The sequence below is a fragment of the Bacillus rossius genome, chromosome 14 (assembly GCF_032445375.1).
Source record: "Bacillus rossius redtenbacheri isolate Brsri chromosome 14, Brsri_v3, whole genome shotgun sequence".
In the NCBI taxonomy this organism is placed as follows: Eukaryota; Metazoa; Arthropoda; class Insecta; order Phasmatodea; family Bacillidae; genus Bacillus; species Bacillus rossius.
The window spans coordinates 31,700,583-31,718,941 of record NC_086341.1 but is presented as its reverse complement, the minus strand read 5'-3'; the positions used below and the strand labels follow the sequence as shown (position 1 = coordinate 31,718,941).

The window sequence follows — 18,359 nt, the reverse complement described above, 5'->3', positions numbered from 1 at the left end:
GTCTTTAATTAATCAAGCAACCTATTTGCGATATACTTATTCATATGTTATGATTACTAAACAATATATTTTTTTTTTCATTTGGTAAACAGTTGAGTAAAGATCAACCTTTGTTACTATTACAGGTTCACCCTCTACTAATTGGGGAAAGATCCATTCTTTCAAGATATATAGATAAGTCACCCTTGTTACAGTATCATCAGCGAAGTAAAATGGTCCATACACTTGACGTCGGGACACAGTGCAGAAAACGTTTAATTTTGGGGAATCTCTTTGGTGTTATACATGTTCATCAGGATGTTCTGACCCCCAAAAACCAACATTAAGGGTATTTACGTTAAAACTTACATGAAATGTTGACTCATCGCTGAACACCACATGATATGGGAAGTCATCTTCCAGCTCAAACGCTTGAAGTGCAAAGTTACAATGTACACAATAGTAATCTGGCTTTAAAGCGTGAAGCAACTGTAACCGGTATGGACGCAAGTGTAAACTTGTTCTTTAAACATTCCACACGGTCGTCTTTGGCAACTGAAGTACAATACTTGCTTTCCGAAAAGATTACTCAGGACTACGCAGGTAAGATGCTCTGACACGTTCAACAACCTGTATACACAAATTTGGTCGTCCCGTGCTTTTTCCTTTACAAACACAACTGGTCTCTGCGAATTGCCTTTATCATCGGCGGATGTTTTCGCCACATGGGGGATCACAATTTAACTTTGAAATAAGCGCATGTTGAACGGAAATTACAGATTCACTCTTAGCAAATTGCAGAACACAAATTGCTTTACTCTCAGGAGTCGCCGTATTGCGTATGTGGCGATGCAAGGAGAAAACGAAGCAGTACTCGTGCATGCACTTATATAAAACTGTTTGAATTACTCTTTAATGGTGACCTTGAACAAATACTCTACCATGGTTATATTTGACACAATTAATATTTGTAACTAGAACATTATTTTATGGACAAACTGTACTTATAATAGGCCTTGTATTATAATTTTAGTGAAACTTATGTTCAGTTGTGATTACAAAAAAAAAATTGAAATTATATTAATAAATAATTTTTCTGTGTAGTTTAGCTAATATATAAATGAGCTAAGCTCGAATAACTGAATGTAATTTTTAATGTGTAAAAAATTATTATTTAAAAGATAAAATTTTCATATTTTGAAACCGGAAGCTCCTTATTGGCTTGTAATGCCATTTGGTTCGTGGATGTATGATAATATCCATTCTTCCGAAATGCGCGAGCTTACAGAAGTAACACTTACCGGGTGTAAATTTTCCTAACTTTGTAACAAACTGTAGGAATTTTAAATTGTTGGGGAGTAGAGAAAATTTAAGCATTATTATCAAAATTGATACACATAAAATATTATAGTGTGATAACATTTAATGTATAAAAAACAATATCAGCAATTGTTCAGTGATAACACATCCAGGTGATTCCGTACATATAATAATAGTTTTACTTTAAAATTAATGTTTTTATATTGTTACGAGGAAGCTGGAGACAAGGCAGACCAGTCAGACCGGTGCACCCGCCAGCAAGGGATCCATGGACGATTCCAGATTCTCCTGGACACATGAAGCGGCCGTTCCGCTACAAGGAAATCCAGTTAGAATCGGCGCCTCTACGTCCCTTTCGAGAGTTTGGAAGGTCCCTAGAGCCCTTTAATAAGAATTACCGTAACTAGGACACCATTTTTTATTGCAACTTCAAGTGTTAAGTCAGGAAGACATTTGATGAACGCGATATTTCGAAGGGCTCCTAGGGGACGAATCGGCAGGTATAATGTAATAGGTGGAAGTTGATATGCGAGCATCGGTGAAGTGAAGACGGTTAGTACCTCTTGGCGGGCTATAGCGGGTGACGAGCCACGAGCTTCGTGTACGATGATAGGAACATTGGAGATCGGAACATTACGACGCGGGAAGCGAGCGAGTAGTGTGAGACTCTATGTTGGGACCGCGGCGCGTGGTAAGAGACAAGCAGTAGTGAGAGCCACAGTCGAGCCGAGCTCCAGTTAAGATAGTGAATAATTTTTGGAAATTTATTTATATAGTTTTTATTTAGGAAAAAGTGAATATACTAGTTAACACATTAACCTCAAGTTAATGAAATTTGAGCTATCCTTTTCGGACATGTATTCCGACACATTTAAAAATATTATTGAAATTTGAAACAGTATCCACAGAAACATTTTCATCACAACTTGACAACAGTAAAAAAATTAAATCATACATGTATAAAACCATGCACATTAGTATATATTAAGTCCAGCCGCAAAAGATTTATGATTTATCAATCGCAAATGTAAGGTTAATGTGAAACTAACATTTTACCTGGACTTTTATAGTATAATATTTATTCGTCCATGGTATGCATGTTTCTAAGAAAAATTTGAATTTTTTGTTTAACATTAATTGCTTGCAGGTAAAGTTAGGTGTTTTAAAACTAATTTTTTTCGATAAAGCAATTTTATCTTTACAGCTAGGACATATATACATAGTTTTTTCACCCCTAAAATAACTATACATATGTGTGTGATAAGACATTAAACCTTATTTCCAGAAAGTCGTTACACACACACATATAAAGGCTATGTATATAAAAAGCATTGCTCACTTTATAGTATAAGATTACAACAGTTCATTGTACAAGATAGATTTATGTAAATAAAAAAATACTTTAATTTTATTCCGGCTAACTAGACTATGTGAACCATAACCGTTAAAATGTTATTAAATTATATATATATATATAAGATTTTCCATTAAAAAAGTGTACACAGTGGAGATAAAAAGCCACTGAACTTTTCAGCGTTTACTTCTCTCCGCTCGCATTCATAGCGCATCTGGGTCGGTGTACGCTCGGGCGTATCCGGCCGTCTCCGGCACCCCTCGGGCGTGTCCGGCCGTCTCCGCCGCCCCTCGGGCGCGCCCGCCGAGTGGCGCGCACTGCGACGCCTGCTCCGCCCTTGTCCAGTTCGCCCGCGTCAGCCCGCGACGCCGGAAGTCACGGCGCGTCCTGCCGCCTCGCGCCGGTGGCCGCCGGAGTCGGCCCGCGGGAAATGCCATGCGAAATTCACTAATAAAAATATCAGAAATTAAAACATTAATCTAAAAACCTGTACCAACATTATATAACGAAACGATGTTAGAACACGTCGCCAAATGTTCGCGAAGTTCAAGAAATAAATATTAAAAATATTCATGTAGTTCACGAAAGTGTTAAAAAAATATAACAACCTATTTGTGTAGTGTTTCGGTGTTATTGACGTGTGCAATTTGTTATCCTTAACCTGATAAATTAATTTTTTTCCTTTTACATTAAAAAAAAATATTATCTGGAAAAAAACTCGTGTTTTCACCCCGACAAGGAATTACAACATACAAGGACATCGCATTTTATTGTAAGTATATTATGTTTTGAGGTTTCATTTCCTGTATTAGGGAAATTTCAAAGTAAGAACCTTTGTGAAGTAATATGTGACACATATTAAAAGGATACGTAAAATAAATGATTATTTAGATATGTAGTTATTTATATCCAAATACCGAAAAAAGTTTAACCGATATCAGTGCCACAAAGCTGTATAAGGATAAAACACTACAGGTATATTTTTTGTTCTAAATTCTCTGAGAGACGTCAGGTCTCGTTAATAGCGATTTTTAGAGGATACTACATAGGAACTCTTAACGCAATGAAGAGAAATTCGGGATGTTTTCGCCCAAGACCTGTGTTAAGGCATCATCTGACTATCTTCCAGTAGTTAATTCTGGAAAATCATGTTAAACCACCAGAATCAAGATGGCGAGGTGGAGATTCGAACCCGGGTATTCCATAGAATGTATTGAACAATCGTATCTGTGAAACGGGAATTAAAAAAATGTTTCTTAAGAATCCCCCTTCCTACCCAAAATAAAAAAACAAGAATCATACAGGTTTCGCCCATGCTTTATAATACAAAACTAACCAAAATAAAGCCAGAATTTGAGTCATATTCAATTGTGTACGTGTGATTCCAATGCGTTATGTAATAAAGAGATACTAATAAGTTTTATGATCATTTGTACCACTTCACTTACCACTTTTAAAAATTTTGCTCTCTGCTAATCATCTAAATACTATGTGCAGAGGAAGATTTTTCTTGCAATTAAATTATCACTTTTAAAGTTTTCTGTGCGGATATATTATTAAGTAAGGTGGAAAAAAACTTTAGGTCATGAAGAGATATTTTTTGTTTAAGTTTATTTCTGCATGGGTTTATTATTTCGTGAAATATTTTACGAAGTAATTGTATATGCTGTATAATTTATACTGATTTAAAACAGTGCCGAGGGCCACTTTAGAATACGCGTTTGTAAATAACGAAAGGCTATAACGCAACGTAAGCATTTCTCAACGTTCAACTTCTTACGTTCCTGCAATACTTTATTTAATGTGAAGTTTTCCAAACATTAAAAGGCAAAAAAAAAAAAAAAAAAAAAAAAATAATTTTACTGATACCGGTTTCCACTTACCAAATTTTCGCTCAGTAAATAAGAAAAATACACAATTGATCTAAATTACTACTAATATAATAAGATTTTAGAATAACAAAAACTATAAACAAAGTCAAACTACAATTAACGTCTAATGTTTTTACAATTTTAAGTCACAATATTTGCGACGTTTTGCGAATTTCGTGCTTGAATAAACGACCGTTGTTTACCTGCATTAGTAAAACCGACCTCTGTTACATATAGATTGTTGCGCACCAACTAATTGTGCACATGGGGTTACGGTTCGAGTCCCGGAAAAAAACTAATATTAATATGACCCACCCCCAGGTAGTTGACGAAATCTATAAAACAATTTTTAAAAAGGTATTATGGTCATTCTAACTCAAATTACCAATTTTTTTTTAATGGCTCCAGAAAAACTTTCTTCGATTTGTTTGAACGTTGACAGAATGTTTAAAGACGCCTTAAATGAGGTTGTGCCAAATCTCAATGGTCTTACTCAAATGTTTACGTGTTTCGATGGCTATGGACAACATAAAAGGGATTTATGTAAATTCTGTCAAGTTTTATGACCTATAGCTGTTCTTTTAAGAAAGACAGCGTTATGGATTTGGGCATTTTAGATCATCTTTCTGCGGAGAATTTAAATGCATTATTTGGGAATGCTGGCTCTAGAAGATTTTTACATATTCCTGTTGACGTTAACCTATAAACGTCTTCAACAAAAATTTTAGTCATAATCTGACTACCATTTTTATGAAATATTTTATATTTTTCAAGGATTTAATACTTTAAGATTTTAAACATCGCATACGGGGCCAAACAGTGATCTGGGAATATATATATTTATTATTGACTTAAATTTCTGACTACAAAATTTAAAAAACTTAAATATACTACTTTTGGAAAACAAATAACTGAATAGGGTTCCCTCCAACTTTATTGTTAGTAGATTCATTCGAAATTAAATGGTTTTTAACTTTCTGAAACTTCTAATGCCATCGTGGATCCTGAATCTAGTGGTATGCAGAAGCATTTTGAAACTGCTATAGATTTTTTCGTTTAACTTTTAATCTCAGTTCAGCTGCAGATTGACTCATAGAAGGGGGTTCCAAAGTAGGAATGATCTAAATAGTCGTGTTTCTACAGTATAAACTGAATTATTTTATGATTCTTTTATGCGGCCGATTTTTACTGGTGTGAGGGAGGTAGCAAGACAAGTGAAGGGCGTGCAAAATTCAGCTGCCCCTTCACTCTGATTTTAGAATTCCTCTGCATGTCCTCATAAGCTTTTTATTTTAGTGGATTGAAGACACATAGAATGAGTGTGTTCGTGATGAACCAACAGTTACACATCATTTGGATAGTAATTTACAAAATTTGGAAAATGTTATATCTGAACCATTTTGTTATCGATATTCTTTGCTTGTAAATTATAGAGCATTTAGCAATTATGAATCTGAAACTGTGTTACATCTAACCATATAGAAACATAACCTTATTTTCCAGGTTATATTAGAATAAATTATTGGTGTTTTCAAAAAACTGTGTAAATTTTTAAAAAATATTTTCTAGGAGAGACTTTTCTCGCTTGTTACTTAAAATAGATAGTATTCAATTCTTTGATTTCAGCCTGATAACTTATCTCACCATGTTTTCTGAAAGTTTAAATTCTCCCATTGACAGTTTTATGGGCCAGCTAGCTGGTTCCTAGTTCAGAATTGGTTTTTGTGCTTTTCTACTGTTGGATATATTATTTTTTATTTAATTCTGCAACCATTTAGTTGTAATCCGAACAATTTTCACGTATTTTATTTAGACAAGGCTCCATCCATCTGTAATTAAACATACTTAAATCAGCTTATTTTTTTAATAGTCTTTAGTGTATGATTTATTTTTCGTTTTACATAGTTTTCTATATTTCTACTAACATTTCTTTAAAATTTAAGGAAGAAACACCGGAGGCTGACAGAAAAGTGTTTACTAAAGAATTTGAAATATTAACTATGTTTCTAAACCAGACGATTAAATCTGAACTTTTAAATTTATACACGATAGGCACAGCTATTGGCCTGGTTTAACTAATATCTTCAACATTTGTTTAAAAAAAATTCGTCAAAAATAAGACCCTCTGGTGTACACATATTTAGAATGTTTAATAAAAATTAAATACGCATTTTTTGACTACACAACTCTTGAGCTACTAATTTATATTAATTAGAAGTAAATTAATTAATTGGAAGTTATGATGTCAAAAGGCTAATAAATTTGGAGCTGCCTATACGGCGCTGAATTTGGTTTGCCTCTGGATCTTTCATATTTATTTAAACGTTTGTATATTATGTTTATTCAAAACTAAATAAAATAGTTTCGATTTAGAAGAACAAACACAAATCTCCACTTAACAAAATTGAACCTAGACATTTAATAATAGCTGGGTTCGCAGGAAACATATATAAAAGTTTTGTAAACCGCAAATTTATTAATGACCAGTGGAAAATTATAAAAATAATGTGAGCCGAACCTACCACATATGACTTATCAGTGTCCCCATTAATTAGTTAGTTCTAAGTTTCAATATTTATTTATATCCATAACTTCTTGATTATGCCAGCAACAAAAATATTAATCTATTACACTCTCAATATTTTAACACTTGGAGATACATCCATTAAATTTCTAACAAAATAAAAATGAAAACTAGCTTACAATCTAGTATTTATAGTAAGTTCTTTGATTTACACGAAATTGCCTACCATCGATGTCTGTTTCTCTCTTACACAGACATACCATGGGTACTGACTTACAATATTGCAAGAGTTTTAAAACCAAGGGGGAAGAGCAGTTCACTGGTGAACATGTTTAGCACAGCTAGCTGCCTGACCACTAAGGTCGGTGTCACACTATGCAGTTGAATATTGTTCTGCCCTATCCACCTCAGTCGGTTAGGTTAACCTTGTGGGGCGGACACAACAGGGAAGCTCCAGGACCTTAGGCTCAATGGCACTGCTATGTATGTGTAGAGGTATACAAGTAGAGAGAATACGCCGACTGGCTCATCACGTGGCTCTTACAACCAACAGAACACCACAAATATCTATTAAATTAACTTACGAAAGGAACTGATTTTACATGAAATAATACCTTTTTATTTCGGTTCCGGCCATTTATTCTTATTTAAATAATTTAAATAATATCATGCACATACTTAACTCACAAAGATATGAGTATTAATTTTCACAAAACATTAAATTATTAAATTGCAAGCTTGGGGCCCCATACTTGTATAAAACATAAAAGACAATAAGGACATGGCTGGTTACACCAGTGGCAATTACAATAACAGAAAATATTTTTGAGGTAAGTAACTAAAATATACTTTATTCATTTAACGAAACGACGGAAAGTTCCTTTCACTTGATTATTTTTCTACGCGATAGAGCCGACGATGCCGAAAGCAGATTGAACTTCATGCTGAAACATGCTGGAAGTAGAAAGATAAATAAGTAAACTTTCCTTATTTAGTAGGCTGCATCCTGATGCCAATAGTGGAGGAGAAAAGGCTCACTCCCGTCCCGTACTTAGTAAACTACATCGAGCATGGTCCGGATGTCTCACGCCACTCACAAGGTCCGCTTAAAGAAATTAACAAAAAATCACCAATATTAAGACATTAGGCAAAAATAAATAAAAAGGTGGTAAGCGGCAGTCAATTCACCGCATAATCCAGCGAATTAAAACAGAAATTGAATAATGATTTTTACATGTTGGCTGACCGATTAGGAAGAAAGAGGAACAAAGATCATCTCTTTAAGAAGCTACACCATAGATATTGACACAAGACTTCAAACTTGGTGAGCAAAAATTAAAACCATACAGATTTAGTTCCAAAATTATCACTAATACATCTCAAGTAAATGAAAAAAATAAAGGTAATTAAATATCAGTGTTTAAAACAAATACTTATTTTTTATAATGTCCTTCAATTTAATGTTTTTTTTTTCCTTTTGTTGTATGAATATCTTGAAGCACTTCACTTTAGTTTATAAATAGGTTTCACATTTCTCACAATTTACATTTAGATATGATTAAAATACAAAACTTACATAACAAAGTAATTATTTTCAAAATTCACAAAATTGAGCATACATGATGTTCAGTTTGCAAAAAAAAATTATGACAACAAGTTGAGTACATGCAATGTTACGGAGTGCAACGGCACAATATAAGCGGTTAAAAGTTTCTACTCGGTGAATTATTCTAGATCAGTTGTTTACGTGTTTAATTTTGATAAATTTACTTATTGCATTGTTGTGGTTTCCTGCATTTTGTACGCCTATAAAAGCGGTCAAAAGAATATTTAGTCACAAAACGCTGCGGAAGTTGAACTTTTAGCGGCAAAAACATAACAGCGTGACCACATCCCACCACATTCAACATACTGGTATGAGCAGGCAATGTGGGGGTGGCAGCAAGATAAGTGAAGGGCTTGCAGAGAAAAGCTGCCTTCTGCACATCCTTCGATCGTCTTCTTCCCCCGCACCATTTTAATTCGACCACACACTGACACATTAGAGCCTCCCTGCTATGGAATAACCTACTACTCGTCAATCCGCAGCTGAACAGAGATTAGAAACTACACACATTTAGTATTAATAATTATATCTACAGTATTTTCAAAGCACTTCTGCAGGCCTCTAGGTACAGGATCGATGATGGCATGAAAAGATTCATAAAGTTAAAAACTATTTCTTTCAAATGAAAAATTTCAAAATAAAATTAGAACGAACCAATTTTAAATTTTTGTTTCCAAAAATTAGTGTTTGAAAATTAAATATGATGTTCCAGAACGCTACTACTACATTATTTATCCACGAGGTGATGTATAAAATCATAAAATATTAATTATTAAAAAAAGGATTTCATTATAAATAGGTAGTCAAATTATTACATAAATTTGATTTGAAGAGTATCTTTGGTAAATTCAGAAGACAACTGTAATAAATATACCAGAGCCAGCTTCTCAAATAAAGCATATCTGTATTCTCCGCGGATATATATTATCTAAAAGGAAAAAATTCAGCAAGCTGTGTTTAAGTGCACAACTGTAGGACATAAAACTTGACAGATTTTATATACATCACTTCTGCCTTGTCCACAGCCATCCAAACAGTGGAAACTGGTGTCGTAACCATTTGAGAAGGCCATTAAAATTTTGCACATAGTCTTTCAAGACATCTGAAAGCATTCTGTTAAAGTTTAAACAAAATGGATGATAGTCGAGCTGGGGCCTTTTGATGAATTTACATGGAAATATCCATTAGTGAAACCAGGAACTTGCGAGATTCCAGATCGTATCCATTGATTCCATCAAATATGTTTTCTATGTAAGTGTAGTGGAGAAGTGTGTGCCAGTTCCAATTGCATGTAGGGAATTGTCCTTAAAAATATCCGCATGCAGTTATTTTAATTTCTTCTTAACTTCAGTACACAATGCCTTGGGCTACCTGGATATAAGTATTACAAGGAAAGTTCTTATGTAGCACTGTGAAACGATGGACGATGTGCGATGTATCAGCTAAAGAACAAGGCACAATAAGTAAAGTTTTGATTTTTGGCGTAAAGCGTTTACAACATTTTTTTTGCATTATTTGCATGTTGCGAGCTTGTGCATTGCTTTTCTTACGGGCATTATAAACCTGATATTTGGCCGATACTTTTGGAAACGTTATACAGTACTTAATCTAGGTCATTAAAAAAGTGCTAGCTTCATCTTATCCTATACTTTAGATCTTAGCCTACATGTTTCTCAGTGACCATTGTACATACATGTAGCTGTTTAAACTTTTTAAAATAATATTTGTCTCACATTGATTAAAATAAGTGTTTAAATTAATTTTTAAGGATAAAGATTTGTGTGTAGTAAGTTAATTTATCCTCCGATACTGGCTATAATTTTAATGGTCGTATAATTACAAATAATGTAGTCATTGTTACGTAGGAGATGTTTTGGAGTACGACTGTATGTCTAACACAGATAAATGCAGTCTACTTTATCGTGTCTGCCCATGGAAAAGTACTCTTGTATTAGGCCTTGCTTCTCGCACATTATAATGTCGAAAACAAACACGGGAGAGGTTTTTGTTTCGCTAGGTGGTGGCACCACATCTGCGTTGTAATTAAATGGGAAATATCAACCGATCGTAGAACCTTAGCTAGACGCTGGTACTTTGGCTGTTGCAGAGATTTGGAATAAAAGTACACATTTTCAAACCTAAGACCATTTGATACTTCCAGTAAACTCAGTAGAACACACTAACCACAGTGGGACGGACCTGCTATTATGCATCTTATGGTAGAAGCCGTGCCACGATCCGCGTGAACTGACTTTGTCAACTTTGATAATGCACACAGGCAGGCAAACTTCTTGATTGACGACTTGCATGGTTCTGGCGAAATTGTATAAAAGTCAACACATTTATACTTTCTGCTCAGTTGTGCGTAATAACTCGAAGAGGTAAGAACAAAATACACATCGTTGCAGGACTTGTAAACTCGTTGATCAACAATTTTCTTTCGAGATACACATTCTAGGCTACAAATGCTGTGGTCCAGTAACGAAACTAACTAAACGACTAGCTTGCGGTGATGTGGGCATTAATTCTCTCGACGAAAAGTGCAAGCAGCACGATATTGCCTATTCCTTCAGCAAGGATCTGGAAATTAAGCACCAAGCTGACGGGATATTTCGAAAAGGAAGCAGAAGATATAAGTAAATCTAGAGACGCGGTAGTAGGAGAGAAAATCGCAACGTGGGGCGTATCCAATATCATTAAGGCAAAGACTAAATTAGAAACGGGTGCTCGTCGAGCTTGCTACAACAATTAAAAAACTTATTCACGCAAAACCAAGCGCAAGACTGGAAAGCAAAGTAAAAAATACAGTCTCTCGACGAGAAGTTTATTGGAGCATTTCTTTTTCCACTTTGGCCTGCATTGGGTGCTCTCGGTGGCCTCATATGTACGACGACTGGTGAAGTGCGGGCAGTCAAAACTTCGAATATGAACGCAAGCAGTAAAAGTATCCACAAAGACACAATGCCAACATGGAAGCTATTTACATGGGTAAAAAAAGTGGCGCAGGACTCTACTTGCTACCTCACAAATTAGGTCGAGGCATGCAAAAGAAAATACGGAAAAAAATATTAAGTTCTCTCCAAAAACGTCTGCTCACCAATATAGATTTAATCAAATACGCTCGAAAACTGAAAATACCAAATTTCCGAGGCATTTTTATGTGACACACTTTACATAGCAAGCCTAAGACTCGTGAGTGTGCCACTCTTTATTTAGACTTATCTACGTGTCGTGGCACGCACTGGATAGGACACATAAAGTCTAGAATAATGGCTGAGTAGTACGATTGTTTTGGAAACCTAAGACATATGCCAAAACTTAGATGGTACCTGGGCCGGATGATTACGTTGTTTTACAATTACGAAACTGAATAGATGCCTAACCATATAAACTGCGGTCATATCTGCATTCACTTTTTAACTAATAAAATTTCTAGCTATCAAAATAATTGCATTTATAAAATTACTGTACAGATATGAAAAACAAATTAGTCTTTTTCGTTAACACTTATGTTGACAGATCACGCATCAGAGCTGCGAGCAGTTCATTTCCTGCCCCTGGATTAAGACGGTGAATGGTGTATCGGACTCGTAGATTTTCAAACGCCTAATGCCATACCGAAAATAGACGAAGAAAATTGCAAGATCTGCTTACTGAAAAGTGATGGAACCACTCATAAAATAAAATTATTTTATCAAATTTTGGTGTGTAAAAAGACTTGCGGTGTTTATTTCTGGAACATGTCACTTTTGTAGTCTTTTTAAATAAATTACATTTTTTGCATGGAACAAGGATCAAAGCAAGGACAGTAAAACATCGATTTAAACAGTAAATTAATGCGTGAATTTTTTGAATATTTTTGGGATTACTTCCGACATTCTAGGTTAATTATTATGAGTTTTCAAGAACTCTGTCGATATGTCATCATGGGGTTACTAGAGGCTAAAAGTATAGGAATTTAAGATTATTTTAGTACATCGCAGTCTCGTAAACTTGAAGATTCACAGTCACGTAGTCTCGTGCCCTCATGGCTCTTTGTCGTGTCGATATGATGTCTTAGGACCTCGTTGAATTGTAGCCTCGCATTCTCATAACAATGCGTTCTGGAAGCTACGTAGACCTGTAGCCTCGCGATCACGTAACCTTTAAGACTCGTAATCGCATAGTCTCGTAACCTCATAGCTCGTAGTCTCGTAGTCATGAAGCATTGGAGCCTCGTAGTCATGTAACCACATAACATGTAGTCGCGTAGTCGTGATGTCTTGGGACCTCGTAGCATTCTATCCTAATATCATTGGTGCTGTTGAAACAAAAGGCTGTAGGAGCAATTGGTGTCTTCTGGAGCCTTCGATGTCTGTAGCTGTATCAAAACAACATCAGCGTAGATACTGTAGCAAGGTGTTTACTTTGAGAAAGAATGCTAAACGGTATGAGAAGAATGATTGTGTTAAAAATCACTACGCAAAATGATAAGCTGTAATCGGTGTATCAGGTTGTTAACGTGAATTTACAGCTTAAAAAGCCATGGTAGAACATGTAAAGCCAAGCCCACTTACGGCATAGAGGACATCGATGGATCCACTAGACTAAATAAGAGTGGTCTGCATTACGACAACAATTTTCCTTGTCCTGAGCGTAATGGTTTTTGCTCACCCGATCGTACGAAGAACATAAATTGAAGGATGCTGATGGCTTCGAGAAGACTGAAACTAATGGAAGTAACAACACCGTGAAAAGTGAGAATACATTCAAGCCGATATTCAGTAGATCCACCGTACTTTGTAAAAAGGAAGTATGAAGACTATGAAGACACTTCGACATCAACGAAAACGAATTCTAATCTGGGTGAAGACGATGCCTTCTATGGTGATTGCTACAGTGACTCTGAAGCTGGTGGCGTGATCGAAGACTTTGCTGAAGCAGCTAAAGCAGTCAAGATCGAAGACTGTGATGGCAGCTTGAGATCATAACGATGGAAATGACATAATAAATTATCCTGATCAAGCTTGTGATAATCACTGACACGATGACGAAAGTGACCGTGCGGTTGGTAATAAAACTGAAGACACCGGAGATAATAATATTTATTATAAACGTACAAGGAAGATTAACTTAGCGGAAGAGATTGATTATACCTCATGGGACGATCCTAACATGTTGGTTGACCAACTAAGACTGATGGTGGTATCTGTTCGTAGAGGAAACTACTCGTATATCGATGAAGTATCGTCCATACTTAAATAACTGCGGAAATCTGGCTACATACAATAATTTGTTTAACTGACATGTGTATACTTACTATTGAAAAATAATTGAATTATTTATATTTTAAAAAGTATGTTTTAATTATTGTATTCTGATTTCCAACTAAGCATGTGTTTCCGCTACTGTATGTGTGATCATTCCGTTTCCTGTGTGTACGTTCCGTTTCCTGTGTGTACGTTCCGTTTCCTGTGTGTACGTTTCGTTTCCTGTGTGTACGTTTCGTTTCCTGTGTGTACATTCCGTTTTCCTGCGTGTACGTTCCGTTTACCTGCATGTACGTTCCTTTTCCTGTATGTACGTTCCGTTTTCCTATGTGTACGTTCCGTTTCCTGCATGTACGTTCCTTTTCCTGTATGTACGTTCCATTTTTCTGTGTGTACGTTCCGTTTTTCCTATGTGTACGATCCGTTTCCTGAGTGTACGTTCTGTTTCCTGCGTGTACATTCCGCTTCCTTGCGTGTAAATTCAGTTTTCCTGTGTGTACTATGGTCATGGTCTATATGTCTGACATTGTTCATGACCTGGTCTTGCGGCCTGATGACGCTTGGTGTATGGATGGTTTTGTACATGAACATTTTAAAGGATAATCTAAGTATCAAAAAACTATACTTTTATGTAATGCATACCGGCACTGTATTTATTTAGATGGATTGGTATATTGTCTTGAGTGGTTTTTGGAATAGTGAATTATTAATAAATTCCACGAACGGTAATGGAAAACTAAATATTAAATATCATTCTATTTAGTTACAACTGCCACTGGTCAAGAATCGAACCGTGGACAGGAACTGATCGATTCGATTTGTAAATTAATGATTGATTTAATCGGTGAATTTTGGAAATTTTCCCACATTTCTAGCTAAATAATTACATGATTTCAAGATGGCGCCCAAATTACAAGATGGCGTGCACCTCAGTAATAAATGATTACTGCACTGTAGCAGGTTAGAATAAAACTAGCATGATGGTAAGACGAGTAGACACAAGATGGTGACCTCCAGCAGACGAAAAAAAGATGGTGGCAATGACCACTAGCAGGTGGTAGCTCCTGGTAGCATGTACTGAACATAAAATGTCGGATCCATGATGTATGTCAAGGTCAAAGTCAAATTTAAATGTCAAAGTCAAATATCAAGGTCAAGGACAAAGGTCAAGGTCAAAGTTCAAGGTCAAAGTTTAAGGTCAAGGTCAAAGTTTAATGTAAATGGCAAAGCTCAATGCCAACAGACAAGGTTAAAGGTATGGTGAACAGTAAATTATACTAACATGTCGTCAGCACACTCTAGCAGACGAAATCAAGATGACGGTCTCCAGCGGACGAAGACAAGATGGCGGACATGACGTCATACCAGCTGACGATATAAACCTTGATATTGGTGGTAGGTCAGTCTGTAGGTGGCATCTGTGGAGGAAGGATCTGATGTTTTTTTTTGCCCTCACCGGTTTCGAACCATGGATAGGAATCGATATAATGAATCATAAATCTATTAGTTAACTTTTTGATGAATTTTGGAGTTTTTCCCGATTTTCTAACATAAAAATTACGGTTTTCCAAGATGTCTAAATTTCAAAATGGCGACCATAACGGTAATTGCAACATTAATAGGATCCAATATGACGGTCACAACATAAAGTGTAAGGATGACATAGTATTCAACCAAGATGGCGGGTGTAACGAAAAATGCAACATTTATATAATCCAAGATGGTGACCGTAACGTTAAGTGCAACAGTGGTTTTTAAGATTTTTATTATTTAATTCAATTATTTAATTTTTTTAATGATTTTTAAAATTTTACCCGATTTTCTAACATAAAAATTACAGATTTTCAAGATGGCGGGCGTAACGGAAATTGTAACGGCTACGTCATAATCCTAGATGACGTCAGAGGCTTATCGGAGGCTGTAGACATGGATGCTTAAGCCTACAAATGGACATTTCTAGCTGCTGGTATTTTTCAATACTAAAACTGGAAATTTTCCCTCAAAACGGGAATCATTTTGAGCCATTTTTGAGGAATTTTGAGGAATTTTTAAGTCATAAATGGCCGCCGTGACGTCAAAAATCCAAGATGGCTGACCGATACCACAACCACATCCTGAATCCTGTTTCCGGAGCCCTATTTACACACTACTAATATAAAACGGTTAAAACCGCAAAAATAGACTCTCATTACATTTATATATTTAGGATGCACTGGGCACTAGAATGCCAAATCATCGAACGCCTGTTGACAAAGTATGCCAAAACATCAAATGACTGATGACAGAATGTATTTAACAATAGAATTCCGGATTAAAGAATGTGAGAATCACAGAATGCCAGCTTTAACCCTCTACTGCATGAATTTTTTTATCTTTATGGAAAAAATATATATGTTTATCATTTACAGCATGGAGATTAAAGCAAAAATATTTGAACATTTTTAACTTAATTTTTAAATTATTTTACTTAATAAAACTTGGTTTGTGCCATATAAGGCACAATATGCAGTTATCGGAAAATAAAAATAATGTAATATAAAAATATCTTGAACTGAAAATTTTCGTCCAGTAAGTAATATTAATAAAAAATATGTTATATACACAAAACACTTATATTTTTGTTTATGTAATGATAATCAGGGTTTGCCAGAAATGGGTTTATGTAGCTTGTGCCACATATGGAACCCCGTGCAGCTGCTGTCCTGGAGTAATTTCGTTTGTGAAGAAAAATCTAAAATGCTTTATGTCATATGTGTCACAGTACGCAGTAGAGGGTTAAGTATTTTCACTGTTTTTTGCATCGCAGCGTTTTCAATACCGAGAAGGAAATCTATGCTTTAAAATGGTTTTGCTTTTAGTGAGTGATGAACACACCACGTCTTTAGAAACCACAATGTGAACGACATCACAATCCAGTGTCGTTTCAGCAAGTCATATGTTTGGCCTATGGCGAGGGATCATGGGTCCCCAACCGACTTTGGGCTACGTTACGTGATCTTCCTTGGTGACGTCCATCAACAAACACATATGAAATATAGACACAGAAATTCCCCAAACTCCACAAGATTGCACGAAAGGATGCGGGCTACTGGTTCGGCGATTCTGTATTGATTCTTACAATTATTCAAAAATTCAACAAAATAGTCTGATATTCTTTTATATGCATTTAATAAAGATCATTTTGGCTAACGCGTTCTTTAAGGAAGTGTTCGGAAAGCTGGGTCAAGTATTGGATGGTCCGTAACCTTAAGACGTCCAGTGATTAACACGTCTACTTAAAAGTAACTTCGTTTTATTATTCTTGCAGACGAATTCGTCCCGCTTCCAGTCGGTAGTTAAATTGGTACCAATTATCTCCTTTTTTATGTTTTTCACAGTCACTCCTGTTCCAAACTAGTGCTCGTTAAAACCGCTAGACGATCTGTTTATTATATCTTACTCAGGTCGTCTTCGAATGAACACACATCGTCAAAATATAATGGTTAAAAGGCCCGATCTTTTTAAAGGTGCAAAAATTATGTGTTTAGAAATTTTTTTCTGTAGCATTTTGTAATCCAAAAAATTTGCAGAATACAAAATTACGAATTAGCGATGTTGTGGTTTAAAATATTATGATTAAACATTTTTTTGTGATTTTAATTTTCTAAATTTGTCTTGGCATTCAATATGATTATCAAAAGTTGAGTTGGATACAAAACTTGGCATCATACTGTTTTTTATTATTAATAAAATAAAAACTCTAGTTGTAAAATATTAATCTTTTTCATTATACATGTGTTTGGGAACATTTGAGAGATGAATGAAATTGAGTGTGTATCACAATTATTACATTCTGAAAACATTAAAAAAAAAAATTTTATGGGTAACTATTTCTACATCAGAGTTGTGATTGCGTAACAATAGAGTGAAAAGTGCACCCGAGTTGAAATATACCAAATCACAAGTCAGAAAAGTCACTAATCGACCAATTTAGAGGCAACCTTAAATGAACGGCGAAAACGCAAAAATTGTATCATTCATCGTTAATCGTTAATATCGTACATGACAAGTAGTATAGGATAGCCGGTGCGGGGACACGGGTTCTGGGTGTGGTGCCGGTGCCGGTGTCCGCCATATTGGATTGTGACGTCACGGCGGCCATCTTTGAGGAGTGTAACGGGACATAGCGTAACGGGACAAGTTTGACCTTGACCTTTGACCCTCAAAATCCGCCAAAATTGGGCAAAATTTGCCCAAAATTCCTCAAAATTCGCCAAAATTTCCATTTCTGTGAAAAAAAATTCCGCCAAAAAATCTCAAAAAATTCCACAATTCAAAAATTCCCGTTTTCGAGAGAAAAATTCCCGTTTCGAGGGAAAATTTCCCGTTTTTAGTCCTTAAAAATCCCAGCGGCTAGAAATGTCCATATGTAGGCTTAAGCATCCATGTCTACAGCCTACGATAAGCCTCTGACGTC

The 18,359-nt window shown here is 35.5% G+C and overlaps 1 long non-coding RNA gene across 1 annotated transcript in view; it reads left to right on the top strand.

Annotated features, from left to right (window-relative positions):
* The first annotated feature begins 2,999 nt into the window (after positions 1–2,999).
* LOC134538688 (uncharacterized) overlaps positions 3,000–18,359 on the top strand; it is a 499,198-nt gene continuing 483,838 nt past the window's right edge. Inside the window, exon 1 of the long non-coding RNA XR_010076200.1 lies at positions 3,000–3,425. This is a non-coding gene — a long non-coding RNA (uncharacterized LOC134538688). The remainder of the gene's footprint in view (positions 3,426–18,359) is intronic.